The following is a 16,579-nucleotide window of genomic DNA, read 5'->3' as shown; positions in this document are numbered from 1 at the left end:
GTGACTTTACTTTAAAGGTGTGTTCTAAGGACAAGGTTGTATTCCAGTCAGAGGGATTCAAGGTGTGTTGTGTGTTTGCATTCCAGCCAGATTACACAGACCTAGGTCTTTGGATGTGATCCCTTGCTAGAGCAGCTATGCTGCTGGGTTAAAATTTCTCTACAGAAGAGTTTATTCTTTAGAATAAAATATAAATATTAGCCTGAAGAGGCATAATGCATTTCAATGTTTGACTTTATTACAAGTCAAAAGAAATGAAAATAGTCTGCTGTGGGAAGAGTGACAGGCATATTCTTCAGGCCAGTCTAACCAGCAATTTTCTTACCAGAGTCCCAGTTCTTCATGCCACATGTACTACTATACAGAGAATTTTCTCTCCAATTAAATCTTTGGAAACTTAGTTTCTACCCCCATGCCCACCTTTTTTTTGCCTTTACCAACATTTCTTTTGTATATTATAATCTCAAAGAAGGTATTTGAAGTAAAAGTCACATACTTGGATATAGGCACAAAATTAGGTTTGTGTTCTTCATGTATTTTTAAGTAAAAAAAGAAAAAGACAATGTATTTGCTGTATTTATTTATATTCACTTAACCACACAGTTCTTTTAATTCATGTTAGGAAACATTTGTACTCTGAGTTGAAGTATGCACGCTTTGTCTTTCATAGCTGCTAATCATCTTGTCCAGGTCAGTATTCATTTCTACACTATGCTCCCCTATCATGATGATGCTACCAAAGAGTGAGCTTCTACTTCCTTATTCCCAAAGAGAGATGAACAAGATAAAGTTGATCTGAGGACATTAGACAATGAATAGGAAACACATGCTGCAATGCCTAGTATGCTCTGCACCCAAATAAATGCCAGATTTACTTCTCTCAAATGCACAGTCCTACTATTTAAACATTTTTTCTTCATTGCCATTCTACATCTATATAAATAAACTATTATTATGATACTGTAGAGATGTTTAAAAGTTTTACAGAAAAGGAATTATTATATTCCAGGTGTGAGGATGTAGAACCCCCAGTGTTAGGACTATGAACAGCTATTTACATTAAAATAATAGAATTATAAATAGCTCATGTCATTCAGAATTAGACTTAAGCAATACTTTTAGGCCATGCCAATTTAGACATGTGTGCTACAGCAGACAGCTTGTGTTATTTTTGCAGTTTCTAAAAAAAAGACCATCAAGAATAGCATTTCAGAAATAATTTAAAACAGTATTATTGTTTCTTATGAATCTGTATATTGGATTCTTACAGAGATGGCAATATTGAAAACACTGGAACCAAGTTCTAATTCTGGGAAATCAGCTGTATCAGTTCTGGTAATAAAGGATATTGATTGAACTTCAAATCAACTATCGTCTAAGACAAATCAGAGATGGTGATTTTATCTAGAACAGCATCAAGGTGGCTGCTCATCTTTATTAAAGGGAGGAACGATGAGCCATGTGTGTAGAATGATCATGCCGGCTCGTTCCAATTCCTCTGAGGAAAACCCTGTAATTGGCACCAATTAGTCCTCTTGTTGGCAGTTTTACTAAGCAATCTGAAATTTAATAAACAGAGAATGAAATGCACGCTCAGTGAAAGAGTCATCTTGGACATCTAGGCACACTGATTAGCAAATTGGCAGTTGGCACTGTCCCTCCCTCTTCAAATATTGACTTAATGCCTTTGTCCCCTTTATCAGCATAAGACTTCATTTTCACTTCAAAATGAGTTAATTTATCCTAAATAAATAGTTTTATGATGGTCTCATACTGTCCCTTTGTGTATACTTTTATACTAATTCATGACACTAATCTATGTGTTACAGAAAAACGGGGGCACCCCAGGATACTACCTGCTGCCTGAACGTAATACACATTAAACAGAAATATGATCCTTAAAAAGTTGATGGGCTATCACAAATGTTAATTTAGTCATGGAAATTAGAGCCATTCACTGGGATATTCTGAACAGCATTTTCATATTCCATTTACAACTTTGAACACAGGGAACCTCCATCATTCCCTAATTAAATGGTGAGTTAAATGAGATACTAGCCCTCACAGAAATTAGGAGAAAACATAGCCCACTGTAATTTTGTTTTAAAATTTAATTTTCCTTTTTAAAAGAAAAAGAAACTTTGCTTGCCACCAAGTTTCTATTTTTGGGCTTTACTAACATCCTTAAATCCAATGCTCAAGATAAGTATAACATTTTATCAATTTAGATACGTCACAAAAATGTAGTTTGGGTAAGTAGTAGCCAGATTAAGGGAAATAATGTGGAACTTCATCTGCACACTTTGTCAGTTTGCAGTGAACGACGGCTTAAAAATTTTTATCACGAAATAAATGCCTTTCAAGGTAGGTTTTAATTTTTGAGTTTTGACATTTTCATATAAATTCTTATTCCTTTGTTTTCTTCAGCAAGCACATCTGTTAATAGCAAATCTGTTAAAAACATATAAAATTTACTTTTAAACCTGCTGATCCATGTCAAAATATACTGTAATATAAACTACTTGGAGATTTGTTTATTGTCTATATTTCTAGTAAGCCATAACAGTGTTCATGAGCAATACTGATCATGGTGTGGAAAGCAGTGTCTAGATACTTCTGTTTATAGTAGCCACATGGCAGTAACAACTCAATGATTTCAATAGACACTACAAAGAGACCCATGGTACCTACCACATGGTCAAAGCTGACCTACCACATGGTCAAAGCTGATCGTTGGACAGGTGAGATAACACTGGCTGCTGGGAAACCTTTTGAAACAGAACCTAATTGGATATTTCTAAGTTGACTGGGGACTGTGCTTTTGGAAGAGATTCAGGCAGTTCTTACAGGTTCTTGAGAGAGTGTTGTAAGAGGAGAAAACCTTACTCCCTCACTTTTATTTCGTTTCCTTTCTAGTGGTGTGAACTGTTCCCCCACATAGACTCTTGCCTTGAAATGACCCTTTTCAATATGTCACAGCCCTCAGGCCTCACCACCCCTGAGCTCTGCTGTACCTTTGAATCTGCAGAGTCATGATCTAAACAAACCTCTTCCTTTGAAGGCCCTAGCCTCAGGTATTTATTTACAGCAGTGAAAACTGTAATAATACAAAGAACTGCCTTTGTTAAGTGGGAATAAGAACTATAAACATTCATTTGCATTTTTGACATGTAGTCTGGAGACTGACAAATCATAGGATATAAAAAATAATGTTAGCAAGGTATTGAGCTTCAAACTCACGTAAACATTTGTGAGGTTTACAAAGATCTAAACTAGACATCATTTGAATGCATTCTGTCTTATAACACTTGAGTATAAGGAGCTGAGACCACTATCTTAGTCCTGCAGAAAAACCCTCCTGAAATACAGGTGACTTCCAGAGTTTTACCAAGGCATGGCCCAGCCTGCCTCTGGGTCTGTCTTTCAGCCCACAGCACTGGATTTTAATCACGTCTTACAGATGTTCTCACCCTTGCTCTGCAAGGACGCAGAGACCGTCAATTAGCCTTTCTTTTATTCCTACTTAAGCATTTCGTCTCGAGTCCTCAGATCTCTCAGGTGTCTTTTCTGGGATCTTCCCATCTTATTTATGCAAAGCACATTTGTTCATCACAATTTCTGTGTAGTACAATTCTCATTGCTGTGTTCTGCTAAATGAATAGGTCCCTCCAAGGTCACTGTTTCTCACAGAAGAAATAACAGTGTTGGTCCTTCTACCTTTGGCTGGAAAGGGTGTAATAGAGCTTTAGAAGACAGAATGACCTTCATCAACTTCGGTTTTAAATGGTGTTAGGATTTTTACTTTTTTTCCAAGATAGCACATTGATCTTTTTTAGGAGTCCTGTTGCTGCACTTGGGAGGTCAGGTTTCATAAAGACGGCAAGTTATCATTACTATTGAGGGCACAGTACCTTTCAGCCAGCAAAATCAATGCATTGTGCATTGTACTTTGTGTGAAGGAAACATCACAGACACACACACACACACACACGCACACACACACAGAGAGAGAGAGAGAGAGAGAGAGAGAGGGAGGAATTTCAAGGATGAGTATACCTATGATTTCAACAGAGGTGATTCAGAAGTGAAAGGGGAAAATATTTCTAAGCTAGACGAGTAGTTTGTAAGATGAATAGACACTTAAAATTATAAAAATCCAGGAACCTTAGCAATTCTAATCAGAATACAGTGACATTTGCTAAGTTTCATGGTCTACAAACCCAAACCTCATTTTAAAGCCACTTAGGTAATCAAGACTAATTTTCTGTGCTAGATTATTTCCCCTTCCTCCAAGGCTTTGTCCTCAGCTTATAAGTTGATTTGTTCTAGGAGAATTTAAAAAAAAATCTGAAAATTGATAGTTTTTTTGTGGTTATATTTTAGTGGAGGAACCAGGGAGGCATTGTCAGCTATGTGTCTCTACTGGTGTCATGACACATCACAGAGAGACAATCTGTTGGTCTGTGTGTGATAAATCTAAACCAGTATCAACCCATTCTCTCAAGGGTATTTATTAGGTACTTACAATACCTAATAAATGATAACATGTGAGTAATTTCTGTTCTTGATTTTCTATTTCTGTGATTAAACTCTGAACAAAAATAACTTGGGGAAGAAAGAATTTATGTCATCTTATAGATCCCAGGCCATAGTCAATCACTGATGGAAGTCAGGACAGGAACTCGAGGCATGAAACTGGAGGCAGGAACTGGAACACAGCCCATGGAGGAATGCTGCTTACTAGTTTGCTTCCTCTGGCTTGCTCAGCTACCTTTTTTACACAGCCCAGATCTGTCTACCCAGGGATGTCACCATCAAGAGTGGCCTGGGCCCTTAAGAAAGTGTATCAAAGACAAGAGCATGGGAGATAATTTTTCACTCTTCCATGGTATATCTAGGTTTGTGTCAAAAAGACAAAAACTATGAAAAAATCTATATATACAATGAAAACATTTTACTCAATATTTTCTCTAAATATTTATTATTCATATTCTGTCTCATTTCTCTCGGCAATTATTCTCAGCATTATCCTACTAAGTTTGATTCTTATATACTGCTCTCCTAGAAAATGAACTCACCATTTGTTCTATTGAATACAAAGCCATGTCCTCAGTCACATCCTCTAACAGTCCTTATATTAGACTTAGATTATTTCTTTCTTTCACTTAAGGAGTATTCTACTTACCTAGGATCTTGGTAAGTCCTCAATCTGTAGCATTGCCGATAGCTTCAATCTCTTTGTCTAGCATGTCTAGCATTTTCTAATCTATATGGACAATGTGGAGTGCTAGAAACATCACTGACATAAAACCATCATCTGAGTTTTCACCCTCAGTCCTCTCACTCAGTTTCTTTTTACAGAGTAATTATTTCTATTACATGTCTTCTTATCAGCTAATGAATCTCCAATGTAACCCGTTTCTGTTACATTTGTGCTGGTGACACTTGCTTTGTGTCCTTCTTGTATATTGGAAATTTGCAGGCTCATGCTATAGGCTTCTAGTTGGAATGATATTCAGAGGCTATGCCTTCCTACTCTAGGCTGCCTTTTCCTGTAGTGAAGACAGTTATGACTGTTTTAAGAGGGTAATTTGGGTTTCTGAAGTCTTCAATTCCACAATGACTTACTCATTAAATGTCACAGAAAGTCAGCAATGATTTATACTCAGCACTACCTCACATTCACTTCAGGGTTTAATTGACAGACATTCATGAGAACACACACACACACACACACACACACACACACACACACATTGGCACCCCATATGTTTTTATCAAAATTTGTTTTATCTTTCAATTGTCTCTCCTTGTTTCTTGGGTGTTCGTTGGTCTTACTGAGGTTTTCTATTGCTGTAATAAAACACTATGAACAAAGACAACATTGGGTCAAAGGGGTTTATTTCATCTTGTAACTCTCATGTTATACTCCATCATCGAGGGAAGTCAGGCCACGAACTCAAGGCAGGAAGCTGGAGGCAGGACCTGATGCAGAGGCCCTGGAAGAGTGCTGCTCACTGGCTTTCTCAGGCTGCTTTCATATACCACCCAGAACCAGGCATCATCTCGGATGGGTCCACCCACGTCAATTATCATTAAAAAAATATGCCACCGGGTTGGTGACAAGCCAATCTGATGGGAGCATTTTCTCAGTTGAGCTTCCCATTTCCAAGATGACTTTAGCTGGTGCCAAATTGACATAAACATTGTTAGCCATCACAGGTTGTGTATATTGCTATAATAGATGTTTTATGTATGACTCAAAAACATCTATCAGAAGTTTGTTCTAGCTTAGATTTAGTGTTTCTTTCTCCACTGACAAGAAGTAGACTATCATTAAAGAAAACCTTTCAATGGATTGTGTTGTTAGGTAAGTATAAAATGATATCTAAAATATATCTATTTAGAATTTATGAAATGTCATCCTTTGAACAACTTCAATTTGTCCCTTTTACTAAATGTTTCATTAAACATTTGATAAGATTATCTTATCACTTGGCAACACGTTTTTATTTCTTATCTTGTATATAGCTTGAAATATAGTTGTATTGTTATGGATAGAGGTAGTCCAAATTGTCTACATGTGGTTTATTCTTATAGAAAATAAATATATTACTATTCCTTTTATTTAGAGACATGAGCAGCAGTTACAAAGTGAATACATTTGTTCATATTAAATAGTAAAGTTTCATTTCATAAACTCCTGTGTATCAGAGTTTCTATAGGGTGAGCACTTGAAATATTAAGTCACTAATATTTTAGAAATTCTTGTTATTGGTGTAATGTGTAGGGCAAGATTTATGTTAGAAGAAACTGGCAGGCAATGTATATTTTATTTAAAATGTTGGCTATTTATTACAATGCTCCTTAAAGCCTGTCTTTGGGTGAGGGCTATAAAGGCTGAATAAATAAACTACAGGTAGTCCCAAACCTCAAATATTCTGTGATTCATTTTTCATCTTGTTCCAGGCTGCAGATCAGATGAGAATTGAAGTCTGGAAAAGTCTATCACACAGAGGGAAGTTTCCGGCCAACTAGCAGAACAGGAAGAAATAAGTAACTTTCTGAAAGGCAATTATAGATTACATAGTAGTTCAGAAATTAGTGTGTGTTGAAAACGTCATACTACTAGGGATAGAGGTAGAAATGTCATCATGTTTTTCTTTGTAAATAAAGTAGAGTGTGTGTGTGTGTGTGTGTTTGTGTGTATGTTCTTCTGAATGCACATACTTAATTTTAAAATTGTAAGTGAGTAGCACACATACACACTTGCTATTGTTAAATCATCAAAACCAAGCATGGGAAAAGTGGTCATGGCATTGAAGACTGATTGTTCGTCTACACTGGAAGTGTATCATTTTGACTAATGGACAGTGTAATGTTAATATGAACTCTCAGTTCCCTTCCCCCCTCCCCCCACCAACTAGGTCCAGAGTGCTGTCTAGAACAGAGATCATTTTTTCAGTTTTGAAATTCATGTACTTGAATTCTTACTATGTATATCACTAGGCATAAATATCTACGTAGCTGTCTTGTTTTCCTAGAATGGCCAGCATGACCTTAATTAACAAACTGGTTAATAATAATTTCATTAAAAATTTTTACGTCAGTCTGTGAAGGGAACAAATCCCAAATCTATCATTGTAAAATCTCTTTACCAGGTGGTTTGGGGAAGTTTTAAAAAACAGATCTGTTGAAACTCCTATGTTTCTTCAGATTTTAAATTAATTTAATGTTTTGCATAAATCCACATATAAAAGGTTCAGAACTCCAAAAGAGGATACATACAAAAATGATTTTTTTCACACTGTTTATATTCTATGCCAAATTTCATCATTAGCTTCAGCCGTCAAATTGACATAGGCCTAGAATCAACCTTGGATGAGAACACCTCAAGTGGAGCGGCATCTCCATCAGATTGGCCTGCTGCCATGTCTGTGATGATTTTCTTAGTTGCTAATTGATGTATAAGAGTCCAGGCTGCCCTGGGAGCTATTATCCCTAAGCAGGAGGGCCTAGGATCTTTAACAAAGGTAGCTGACTAAGCCAGAGCAGGAAAAGCAGCATTCTTCCCTAGTTTACGCTTCAGTTCTTGCTTCCTGGTACCTATACTGGCTTAATGATGGAGTATGCAGTCTCCTACAGGCTGGTTTTGGACATGATGTTCATCACAGTCACAGAAAGCAAACTTGGTCACCAACCCTTAAACAGTGAAATATTTGATTCACCTGTTTACTGATCCAAGCACATATTGAGGATTTATAACATAGTGGTTGAGTTTCAGACTTTGATTCTTAAAGTTAGATTCCTATTTGTTCTTTTCCATTGTTGTCATATTGGGTACATCGTTTACTCTCTTGACAATTCAGCTTTTTTATATCTCAAATGAATACACAAGCCATAAAATAGATGAATGAAGATGAAGTTCAGGTTATAGTCACTATCAATAGTATGTACTAGTGTTTATTTAGATACAGAGTGTGGTGGCTTGAATAGTTTTGGCCTCCATAGATATATGTCTGAATGCATGATCCATAGGGAGTGGCACTATTAGGAGGCATGGCATTGTCGGAGGAAGTGTATCACTGGGGGAGGGAGCAGGTTTTGAGTCCTCCATGCTCAAGCTATGCCCACTGTGGTACAGTCTGTTCTTGCTGCCCATGGAACAAGATGTAGAACTCTTAGTTCTATTTCCAGCTTCTTTTCCAGTGCCTTGCTATGAAGCAATAGATTTCACAAGCATGTTCTAGTATGCTTGACAACTAGGTTGTCCTTCATGAAGGAAATTAATCACTCCTCTCTCTGTAACCTTTCTCCTTCTGTCATAAGCCTACATGATTATTTTTTATGAGAATGATCTGTCTATCTATCTATCTATCTATCTATCTATCTATCTATCATCTATCTATCTATCTATCTATCTATCTATCTATCTATCTATCTATCAAATGAGCACTATATCTACATGTACACCTGCATGCCAGAAGAGGGCATCAGATCCCAGTATAGATCTGATGGTGGTTGTGAGCCACCATGTGTTTGTTGGTAATTGAACTGAGGACCTATGGAAGAGCAGACAGGGCTCAAAGCACTCATCTCTCCAGCCATGATTCTTTTGCAATTTTGAAAAACAGTGCAAACAGATCTCATGCAATACTTCCTTCATATATATGGCTCCCTTCACATAGATGCTGTATGTACTTGCCCTGCGCCATTTTCCTTCTGCCTGCATATCGCCATGTTTCCTGCCCTGACGATAATGAATTAGACTTCTGAAACAGCAAGCCATTCCCAGTTAAAAGCTTTCCTTTATAAGAGTTTCCACAGTCGTGGTGTTCCTTCACAGTAATAAAGCCCAAACGTTTGACAAAGGGCAAGCTGATCACCCTCACAGAGCTTACCTTCTTACAGAGATAGAGAAGTACTTTGGAACTGCTGGTAGTGGCAATTGCTCTAAGGAAAAAAATAGGGCAGGGCAAGTGTATATGGCTTCTGTGAAGGGAGTTGTATGTGTGCAGGAAGTATTACATGAGATCTGTTTGTAATGTTTTTCAAAACTTTAAAAGACTCATGTAGGCTTGTGAAGGAAAGAGAAATGTTTATAGCCAGAGCCATAGTTCATTTCCTGCAAGAAGGATATCCGCATTGTTAACCACACTAGAGCACACCTGTGAAGCCTGGGCTCTTGAGATCCTGACATTACATTTCTTTCCTTTAGTTGGGATGAATTTACATAGTTTAGGACCTGGAGAGATACCTCAGTGGTTAAGAGCACTGATGGCCTTTCCAAAGGAACAAGGTTCAATTCCAAGCAAACATACGGTAGCTCCCAACCACTCATAAGTCCGATTAAAGTAGATCTAGTGCCTTCTTAAGGGTGCACAAGCAGCAGACACACAAGTGGTATGCACACATACTTTCCTTTATATTAAATAAGGTAAAACTGTGAAAATCTTTAAAATTCCAATATGTCCAATACATATTTTTTAAATTAGTTTACTCTCACTGAATCAGGAGACATTTATCTATGCACTGTTTAAGCCTAAGGTAAATTATCAATATACTTTGCAGGTGGAGAAAATGCCTATTTTCTTATGATCTGTGAAGAAGGATTGTGTCATCTCTTGGGTGTTCCCTGTCTTAATCCTAAAAGTGTCACAAATCAAAGGAAGAAGACATCTTGGTAATTCTTTCTCTTTCCTGAACCTTTTATGCTTAATTCCTCTGTCCTAGATGAAGCTGTAACCATGACAGGATATATTAGCCTCTGGAATTCACACAGAAGGATGATGCCTAATCAAATTGGCACTAATTTCTTTCATGATGAATTATCATCATTCACAGCAAATTTGCTTTTAGTGAGCTGTGTCAACTTGAGGTATGGTTTCCAGCACTTTTTACCTCAGTCCATCAATAGAATTGATCAGATCATTCCATAACTATATCTTCTTAAAAATTTGTCAGGATGAACTGAAAGACGAAAACATCAGGTTTCTAATGTTTTTTTAACCTTGCTGGATTTCAAGAGAAAATGGCTCTAAATGGAGTTTTGTTTTACTGTAATGTTTATTACAAAAATAAAGTTAGATAAAAGATAGACCTTAAAAACACAAACATTTCAAATATGGAATTAATAGAAATATGCTTCTACATTACCTATTGAATGGATATTATCAACCTAATACTTTATATCAAGAAGCTTTTATATATATGTATATATATGTACAAATATGCCAGTCTATCAATTCATAGGTTTGCAGTTGTTTTGATAGTTTATATACATTATACAGACTTCCAGATGTCATCATAATATTTATATATCGCTCTGACTACTCTATGTCATCCACTCTGTTGTAGCTTGCTGCTCCATCTGCTCAAAATATACATTTTTATAGGTTTACAATAATGCCATCATCAAATCGCTTGCCACATGCAAATAATGTTAAAATGCCAGCAAGATAGAAACACTACTCAGGGCTCTACATCTATTCAGTCTCGTACTCGTCTGCATTTAATTACCTGTTATTTTTGCTCATATGTAAAACAGTCTCTTGTGTAAACTTGTGGCTAGGAAACTCACATAATTATGGTTTTATTGTTTCAGTTTTGTAGTTATAACCGCAACAAGATGAAGGACTTCATCTGAGAACAACAGTCTTTACCAGTAAAAAGTGTTAATTACAACATAAATGATGTCAGTGAAAATATTGGAAAATTCCCGGTTTAATTAGGTCTACCACAGAAATAGAACTGTCACAAGGCTCAGCACTCTGGCAGTTTTAATTCCTGTGCGCATCTTCTCCTTTAAGTGAATCGCATATAGAGACTGAGGAAATGAACATGTCATTTGTTTAAAACATATTGTTCGAGTACGTACCCACGCTGAAGTGTAATATTCATTCACAATATGTCACAGTGACAAAATACTTCCAGCCAATATTTCCGCAGTAATACACAGCCATTCCTTATGCAGTATTTTTTTTCTATTCCCAAGATGTGAGGAGACTCCGAGTCTGTCTACATACGAGCAGTACTGCGAATATGTCTTTAAGAATGATGCTGTCTGCGCCTTATACACATTTAGTCATCTTGAGGTTTGGACTTAATCATAGTCCAAAGAGTAAGATTTTTTTTTCAACCCAGTGGAATATTTGAAGCAAAGCCTCAAGACTGCAAGTCAGTGGTCTTCCTGCCAATGAGAAGATCTTAATTGCCATAATTAAAATTAAGGCTTGCTTTTATTAAAAACTGAAGCCCCTGCTGTGAAAATCATTCCAGTAATGCTATGCATAACACTCAGGAATTGATAACGCCTAAGGATAAGACAAAAATATTACTTTCCATACTTGTAATGTTAGTGCATAGGTGTCAGTGACAGTTTCAAGTCACTGAATTGAGCTGTTAAATAATAACAGTCCCAAATAATGATAAAAGGTAAAAAAAATGGAATATGTTCCTACATACACATGTGTTTTGTAGATCATATATTCATCTGCTTAGATTCTGAACAGTAAAGACATTCTAAGAAAAATAAACAAGTGAACCCCCCCCATCCCCACCTCAACAACCTTGTATGCGTCTCCCACCACACCACCAGTACTCAGCCGGCATCATGGCAACAATTAAATGAAGAAGCAGCAGGATTCCTCAAACAAAGCCAGTGAAGAGATGATGGAAGTATCCTCCATGACATGGAATTTGTATCCTGTAGACTCGAAAGGAACTGCCATCTAGCATATAGTTCTTGGTGATAAGTTATGATGCTGTCTTTTCTACAGTGACTATATGTCCTAGCCATAGCGAGGAAGCCATGAGATAACTTCGCAAAGTTATATGTTCTCAGACAAAGCAGAGGGAGATAATTTCCCTGCTATGTATTGTCTCTCTCCCCTGTACTTCACTTCTTTTTTCTTTAGCTAATTCTGACTTGAACATTGTTTTAACACAATAATGCTCCTTTCTGATCTCTCCCACTGTGTAAATCATAGCTTTTACATCTTTGCTTCACATGTTAGATTATTTCGTTTCTTGGTGAGGAAGTACCCCAGTGTTTCCAAACTTCACTCGAAGAAATGGTCCATATTTCCATCAGAGAAGATAGATGTGGCCCTGTTGTCCTTATCATTAAACTTTCCTACTGCACATCAGTAAACATTTGGATATGGAGCAGGAGAGGAATCTAAGCCTGGTGTGAGGTGTGTTGCAAGTAGAGAACTGTTTATGAAGGAAAAATGTGTAATTTCTTCATACTGTGAAATTTTACTAACTGGAATGCACACTCAAAAAGAAGTACTAGATGGGTCAAAGAGACATGTAAGGAGGCTGGAGACGAAGCTCTGGGCTGCTTGCTCTCTCTGCCATTGTTTCTAAGCTCACTAGTGTACAGCAGAAAGAGACAGTGAAGAAATTAGTGAGCAAGATTGATATCCTTCACAGGAATGTAATGATGCAAATTTAGAGTGTGCTTCACACTTCATATCTGGAGATATAAAAGATAAAGTGGGGTTTTGGAGGAGGAACTTAGTTGTTTTTAAATTGATTATATATATATATATGTATATATATATCTGGGGGGAGAGAGAGAGAGAGAGAGAGAGATGCTTTTCCCTCACCAAGCTTTTACAAGGGATCTTAGCAGGTAGAATATCTTGAATAAAGAAGGAAGCAAGGGCTTTGAGGCTCTAAATGATGGTTGAACAAAGCAATACAGTATCTCTGGAAGGGGTGAGAACTGGAATATTATCAAGTATGATGATGTATTAATCAGGGTTCTCTAAAGGAACAGAACTGAAAAATTCTCTCTCTCTCTCTCTCTCTCTCTCTCTCTCTCTCTCTCTCTCACACACACACACACACACACAAACATCATATATATCATATATCTATACATCTATACATCTCTATCTCTCTCTATCTCTCTCTATATATATTGTAGTGGTTGGTATATGCTTGGCTATGGGAGTGGCACGATTAGAAGGTTTGACCCTGATGGTGTATGTGTGGCCTTATTGGAGTGAGTGTGTCACTATGGGTGTGGGCTATAAGACCCTACTCCTAACTGGTTAAAGTCAGTCTTCCACTATCCTCTTTCAGATGAAAATGTAGAACTCTCAGCTCTGCCTGCATCATGCCTACCTAGATGCTGCCCTGCTTATACCTTGATGATGATGGGCTGAACCTCTGAACATGTAAGCCAGTCCAATTAAATGTTGGATTTATAAGAGTAGCACCCTGGTCATAGTGTCTGCTCACATCTGTAAAACCTTAACTAAGACCTATATCTATATCTCTATGTGTATGTGTATCTGTATGTGTATCTCTCCCCCACCATATGTGTGTGTGTATAGAATATAGACATATGGGCTTACTAGAGCCACTTAGAAACTGTTGTCTGGCTAGTCAAACAATGGCTGTCTTCCTACAGAAAGGCCTTTAATCCAACAGTTGTTTAGTCCATAAGGCTGCATATCTCATCAGTCCTAGGCTGGTGTTGGAGTCTCAGAGAATTCCTAGAGAACTGCTGGTTTTTAGTGTATATTGGAATTCCAAAAAAGAGGTTCTAATGCCAGGGAAAGGATGACTTAGTAGCAGGATAGGTGACCTTGCTAGTGAGAGTGTATAGGAAGTAGGCAAAAAGCAAAAGCTTCCTGCTTCCATGTGTCCTTTTATGTGGACTATAACACCAGAAAGTGTCCCAAATTTAGGCAGGGTCTTTCCCAGTTCAAATGATCTGATCATAAAAATTTCTAGGCATGCATAGACTGTTAGGGTTTTAACTAATTTCAAATTTACTCAAGTTGGTAACCTAGCTTAGCTTTCACAGATGGTTAATGCTTTTTCAGTTTGGCACAATTTTGAATGACCTGGGAAAGGAGATTCAATGATGGATTAGGGATTATCTTAATTAGGCACTGGAAGTGGCACCCTTGTGGGTCATAAATGGATTACAAGTAGAGAAAGAGTGTGGGACTTTGTAAGAGTATTCTGGGTCATGGCTAGACAGTCACCTAGAACCCCGAGACTCTGCATGAGAACCGGCAGGAGTTTGGTGAGCCCCAAGAACCCAGGGTCCTGAAAAGCAGTCCAATCTCTATAGAATTACATTGCTCAGTCAAGTAGGCCAGACTGTAGGCCTCAGGCCCTAGGGATTTACATACTAATGAAGGCCAGAGGGTGGAGCAAATTAAGCATGCCTCCCCAGATCCTCCCCCATCCTCCCCCAGTCCTCTCCCTTTCTCCCTCCCAATATAACTCGGCACTGCTCTGAGTTTTACAGGGGTACATCCAAATCCATCCACCATTCACCATGACAATAAACCCTTTTGGAACCAAGGACTTCCTGTTGTCATTGGGGCCTGCTGGTGCCAAAGCCTCCAGGCCGCTGGAACCATAGACGTTCCTGCTGCATGTGGGACCCACCGCAGTGTGGAACCCCCTCCCCCCGGACACCACAGCTGTGGCCAGTAATTTTTTCCCCACAAAAGAGTGCCTAGTACTACCCAGGTTAGCAGGTTATAATTCTTTGCTCTCTCCTCTTTATTGTGAATGTTGTATGACCAGTAGCTTGAATTCAAGATCTTGCTGTGAATCTCATGCAGTGAGGAATTATAACCTGGAATCATAAGCAAAATAAATACTTTTCCCTTTACTTGCTTTTAATCATGATATTTTATCACAGGAAATAAAACTAAGACATGAAACCATACAGGGATGTAGCTGTTATTCACTATGATCAAACTTAAGTTGAATCCACTGCAAGAGAACTACATGTGTTCTATAGAAACCACTGTAGTGGAAGAAATCATTACATGACAATGATGGTAAAATAAAAAGTGCCTCTGAATGTAATTGAACAGCTACTTCCTAATTTGCTTACTCAGACATATATAATAATACCATGAACTAGGTAGCTTATAAAAATCTAAGTGTATTTGACACACTCTTGGAATCTGAGTAATGCAGGTCAAGATTTGCTGCTTGGTAAAGCTTGCCCTCATTGATGACAGGTTTTCCCCCATGTTTTCTTTTGCATGGCAGAACAAAGTGTGAGAACTTGCTGGCATCTCATTTATGAGCACATTCAAATATCTGTGATAGCTTTATCCTTGGGATCTAGCCACTTACCAAAGGTTTTCTCCTATAATATGCTTAAGTTGGGGACTAAGTTTCAGTATGTGAATTCTAGAATACATAAATATATTGACCATAGTCTTATCTTGTTCGTAGAAGTTTAGCCTCAGAAAGACAGAGTGATTGGCAGGAAAGTCTAGATACCAAGAGTGCAAACAAGAGTGCAAACAAGAGTGAAAGCAAGCTACCCTCTCTGCCCACTGCAAGTCCTCTTCATTAGGCTAGAAGTACTCAAAAGAAGATGACAATTTAAGACAAATATGATAGAGAAACTTGAAAATTGGTAGCAACTAGAGTTGGGTGATCCAAAACACCGTTAAAAAGACCAGAAGGGAAGAATTTTTGAATATGGATTGAAATTGGTAATTGCAAAATAATTGAACTTATTTGTTTTTGTAGCAAATATAAGATTATTTAAAAAAAACATGAGTAGTCTTTGTGTAGATGCATGTGTTTTGTACATATACACATGTACATGCATGGAGAAGCCAAAGGTTCAAGTCAGATGCTCTTTAATGCTCTTTAATGCACTTTATCTTATTTTTTTACCACAAGGTCTCTCCCACTTACTGAGCTCAGAGCTCACTGATTGGCCAGACTGACTTTATAGCACACTCTGGAGATCCACTGTCTCTACCTCAGACCAATACTATGGTTATAAATGCACACCAACACACCTGACTTTTACATGGATGTTGGGATCCAAACTCAGGTCTTTATGTTTGAATCGCAGGGATTTTACTGAGTAAGTTACCTACCCAGTTCACAATATTAGACTCTTGATTTCTGTGAAAGTGTGTGTGTGTGTGTGTGTGTGCGAGAGAGAGAGAGAGAGAGAGAGAGAGAGAGAGAGAGAGAGAGAGCAGAGAGAGAGAGACAGAGAGAGAGAGAGAGAGAGAGAGAGAGAGAGAGAGAGAGAGAGAGAGAGAGAGAGAGAGAGAGAGAGAGA

The sequence above is a fragment of the Grammomys surdaster genome, unplaced genomic scaffold (genome assembly GCF_004785775.1).
Source record: "Grammomys surdaster isolate TR1022 unplaced genomic scaffold, NIH_TR_1.0 126115, whole genome shotgun sequence".
Lineage (NCBI taxonomy): Eukaryota > Metazoa > Chordata > Mammalia > Rodentia > Muridae > Grammomys > Grammomys surdaster.
This window is presented reverse-complemented; position numbering follows the sequence as displayed.